Source organism: Otolemur garnettii, unplaced genomic scaffold, assembly GCF_000181295.1.
Source record: "Otolemur garnettii isolate 467f Iridium unplaced genomic scaffold, OtoGar3 scaffold00099, whole genome shotgun sequence".
NCBI classification, from domain to species: Eukaryota; Metazoa; Chordata; class Mammalia; order Primates; family Galagidae; genus Otolemur; species Otolemur garnettii.
In genome coordinates, this window is record NW_003852494.1 from 3,807,005 (window position 1) to 3,811,782 (window position 4,778).

The window sequence follows — 4,778 nt, forward strand, 5'->3', positions numbered from 1 at the left end:
GTTGCTGTGAGCTGTAATGCCACGGCACTCTACCCAGGGGGACAGCTTGAGGCTCTGTCTCAAAAAAAAAAAAAAAAAAAAGAATTAAGCAAGTTAATTTGATAAGTTATGTACCAAATTTTACTCATAAAATAGCTTCTGTTCTGCAAAAGCCTATCACTGGCCCAGCACAGTAGCTCATGCCTATAATCCTAGCCAGGCCTGGGCAGGGGAACTGCTTGAGCCCAGGAGTTTGAGAACAGCCTTAGCAAGAACAGTAAAACCTTGTCTCTACTAAAAATATAAAAACTAACCAGACAGCATGGTGGGCACCTATAGTCCCAGCTACTGCTCCTGAGGCTGAGGCAAGAGGATCTCTTGAACCCAAAAGTTTGACATTGCTGTGAGCTAAGATACCACAGCACCCTACCCAAGGTGACAAAGTGAGACTCTATCACCAAAAAAAAAAAAAAAAAAAAATCCAAACTAAGTATTCTCTTACCTCCACAGGCAGCAAGTCTCAAATCAAAGCTCAATTTACACTAAAACACCAAGACCTATCGACAAACTGTACTCTTTGAGGCAAATCACTTTCAAAAGAATGAAAAGAATCTCCATGTTGGCCATTTTAAAATAATTTCAGCAAAGCCCCTAAAACATATTAAATTGCCTAACACATAACAGAATTCTACAAGTGAATGAATAGTAGTCAGTCTCTCTTTAAGACTCATCCAGCAAGGGGTGGCGCCTATTGCTCCATGAGTAGGGTGCGGCCCCATATACTGAGAGTGGCAGATTCAAACCCAGCCCTGGTCAACTGCAACAAAAAAAAATAGCTGGGCATTGTGGCGGGCACCTGTAGTCCCAGCTACTTCGCAGGCTGAGGTAAGAGAATCACCTAAGCCCAAGAGCTGGAGGATGCTGTGAGCTGTGACGCAACAGCACCCTAAGGAGGGCGACAAAGTGACACTCGTCTCTTAAAAAAAGAAAGAAAGATGGCTCGGCGCCTGTGGCTCAAGCTGCTAAGGCGCCAGCCACATATACCTGAGCTGGCAGGTTCGAATCCAGCCCGGGCCAGCCAAACAACAATGACGGCTGCAACCAAAAAATAGACAGGCATTGTGGCAGGTGCCTACAGTCCCAGATACTTGGGAGGCTGAAGCAAGAGAATCACTTGAGATAAGCCGGGGAATTGGAGGCTGCATGCCACAGCACCCTACCCAGGGTAACAGCTTGAGACTCCGTCTCAAAAAAAAAAAAAAAAAGATTTATCCAGCTGAAACTTTATTTGGAATTCTGAAAGGAATCATATGGAATGAAGTCATATTAGGAGACAAAAAGCAAAAGTCTAAGTAAAAACTGATCAAGAAAATTGAGGGTGGTGCCTGTGGCTCAAAAAGGTAGGGCGCCAGCCCCATATGCCAGAGGTGGCGGGTTCAAAACCAGCCCTGGAGGTGGCACCTGTGGCTCAAGGAGTAGGGTGTTTGCCCCATCTACTGGAGGTGGCAGGTTCAAACCCAGCCCCAGCCAAAAAATGCCAAAAAAAAAACCCAGCCCTGGCAAAAAAAAAAGAAAATTGAAACAACTTTTTTTTTTTTTTAAAACAGTCTCAAGCTGTTGCCCTGGGTAGAGTGCTGTGGCATCACAGCTCACAGCAACCTCAAACTCTTGGGCTTAAGCAATTAGCTGGGAGTACAGGCACACGCCACAACACCTGGCTCTAGTTATCATCCTTGTTTGGCAGATCCTGGCTGGATTCAAACCTGCCAGCCCTGGTTTATGTGGTTGGCATCCTAGCTGCTTGAGCTACAGGCACCAAGTCTTTTTTTTTTTTTTTTTGAGACAGAGCCTCAAGCTGTCCCCCTGGGTAGAGTGCATGGCTTCACTGCTCACAGCAACCTCCAACTCCTGGGCTCGAGCAAGTCTCCTGCCTCAGCCTCCCAAGTAGCTGGGACCACAGGCGCCCGCCACAACGCCTGACTAATTTTTGGTTGCAGCCATCATTGTTGTTTGGCGGGCCCGGGCTGGATTTGAACCTGCCACTTTAGGTGTATGTGCCTGGCGCCTTAGCCGCTTGAGCCACAGGCGCCAAGCCCAGGTGCCAAGTCTTGAAACAACAAAATAAAGGCTTGGCGCCCATAGCTCAGTGAGCAGGGTGCCAGCTACATAAACCAAAGGTTGGGGGTTCAAGCTTGGCCAGGGCCTGCTAAACAACAATAACAACTGCAACAACAACAACAACAAAAAAAAAAGCTGGGCGCTGTGGTGGGTGCCTGAAATCCCAGCTACTTGGGAGGCTGAGACAAGAGAATCGCTTAAGCCCAAGAGTTTGAGGTTGCTGTGAGTCTACTAAGGGCTACATAGTGGGACTCTGTCTGGGAAAAAAAAAAAAAAGATGAAACTAAAATGTTCCCTTGCTTGCAAAATTAATGCCCCACCTGAATCACCAATAGCAAATTATGCATTTCATCCTAGAAATTCTTTATAAACTACCTTTTGTAGAATGATAGTTTTCCCCAGTGCTTATGAAAATCAATTCTGATTGCAGGACAGACTCCTCTAAATCATTAGCTGGTCTAACTGCCTGCAAGTGGTAAGTTGATTGATTCATGCTAGGGCACTTCGGGTTTGACAGCTCCCTGGACCCTCCTGGCTGACTCTTCAGAAGCCCTACTAAATCTATAATTCTGGTAGTCTGGAGAAATTTGAAACATTTAACTCAACATAAACTGCTAATAATCAACTTTTCAAAGGTCAAAGGGGACCAGTTTTTAACCTCTCTGCAACACGTGTTCAGTACAAACTTCCGGGTGCAGTTACAATTGGCTGCGCAATTCATTGGATAAAAACGTTGCTTTATTCGACTCTCATTTTCTCGCTCGTTCTTTTCCCACGTTTCTCGACCATCTACTCCCCAAAACAAAAGCCTCCCACAGAAAACGGAGCACGCACATAAAAGCAGCAGGCTTCTCCGTGCAAGGATCAAGTTAGTGGTCCGCAAACATTAACCAAACACTAGCACAAAGCCGGGCTGGAAAGGGGAGGAGCTGGATGCCAGGGTCAGGAAAGAAACAATCACAAGGGTTGAGGAACATCCAAATCTCCACAGCTGTTAAACCGACCCAAACCACTTTTGGGAAACCACCAGCCTACCCTGGCTTGAGGAACTTTGGATGCGCCTTATGCCAAACACTCTCAAAGTAGGCAAATTCCCAACCGCCGCTCTCCTCCCTATAAGCATCCCTAGGATCTCGAAGGGGAGCTTGCTTACTTGAGGCAAAACTAAGCTAACCACCGGCAGAGGCGTGAGGGTAGCCCCCACGTGTTCCACGCACCTTCTCCCATAGCCATACGAGCGAGATACTCAGAAGACCGCCGGTGGGCTATAGATTTAGGAAGGGCGACTCCACCCTGGCCCCCCGCCCCCCGCCGCCCTAAACTGAAAGCAATGCTGGGGCAAGAAGACTTGGAAAAGGTGTGGATCTTACTTTCCCCGTGGGTCCGGGACTTCACAGCCCCAGGTCGTTATGTGCTAAGCAAAAGGGGCTGTCCAAGTGGAGCCGGCGTATGCAGAGCCTATCTCCCTGGTCCAAAGGAAGATGCCTCCGGCCCGGGACAGCGGGGCTCCGGGGGCCTGAGAGCCCCACGCGCGGCGACCGCAGGGCCCGGCGCTGACGGGCGGAGGAAGCGGGTGCAGCGGAGCCACCACCGGGACCATGCCCCCGAAGGCCCCAGAATGAGTGGCTGCGGGGGGTGGCGAGCGGAGAGGGAGGCGGCAAGCCAGGGTGAGGCGGCTGCCCCCTTAGTCCGGCCCCACACGGCCCCCCGAGGAGGGTGGGAGTGGGAGGCTGTCCGGGAGGGGGACTGTGGAAGGAGAAAAGGACTACGGGAAGGACTTACTTTCCCTGCGGGACCCGACACCAGAACAGCTTCTTTCAGGCGGTGAAAGCTTGAAGGACCAGAGGCGACTGGAGCGGAGGCGGCTGAGACGACTGTGGCGGCGGCGGCGAAGGCGGCGGCAGCAGCGGCGTCCGGCTCTGCCTACCTCCCCGCCGCCATCTTGACGCCCCTCCCCCAGCCCCTCCCGGCGGGCGGGGGGCTGGGGGAGGGGCGACGGATGAGGCTCCGGGTGCACGCAGCGCGCGCCGCACGTACCCACGTGACTTCCTCCCTCCCCCACCCTGCTCTTCAGTACCATTCGCCGCCCCACCTCCCTCCTAGGAGAAGGAAGACGATCTTCCCCCCCCCCATCTTGATTGCCCCCTGCCTTCGCCGCCCAAAACGGACTCCGCCGGCTCCTGTCGATCCGATACCAGTGTTTGGATCCAAGGAAATTCCGAAACCCAAACGGTTCATTACTGCGGCTCTGGGGTGGGCGCGGGGTGAGGGGGCCGGGTTTGCGAAAAGGGGGAGGGGGAAGGCGAAGGCCTCCTAGGAGAGTCACGTGTCTGGCGTTTCCGCTGGCTTTCACAAAAAATCGCGAGATCCGTTGCCCCGCCCTTTTTCGCCCTCAGGCTGTCGGGAAGAAGGTCTGCGTCTTAGGTTGCCACTAGGCGGTCTGCCGGTGGGCTGCGCGCATGCGTTCCACACCTGCTTTCAAAGTCACAAGGCGGGGCCTGAAGCTGTTTTCAAAAACCTTTCAGTGGATAGGTACGAGTTAGGGGAGTTACCTAGTGGCATTTCTCACTGTGGAAAGCTCTTCATTTCCTAGTCTACCCCCAAAACTTCATGTGTTCGTTGCTTGTTAGGCTCGCTCGGAGCGCTTTAAATGTTATGAAACCGCTAGTAACTCGGAGCCT

At 51.8% G+C, this 4,778-nt stretch overlaps 1 long non-coding RNA gene across 2 annotated transcripts in view; it reads right to left on the reverse strand.

Annotated features, from left to right (window-relative positions):
• LOC111727274 overlaps nucleotides 1-4,061 on the reverse strand; it is a 20,435-nt gene extending 16,374 nt beyond the window's left edge. Inside the window, exon 1 of one of the 2 annotated variants that reach the window (XR_002774859.1) lies at nucleotides 3,880-4,049. This is a non-coding gene — a long non-coding RNA (uncharacterized LOC111727274). Of the gene's footprint in view, nucleotides 1-3,879 lie in introns of both variants that reach the window. The other variant, XR_002774858.1, reaches the window with a different exon arrangement.
• Nucleotides 4,062-4,778: the final 717 nt, after the last annotated feature.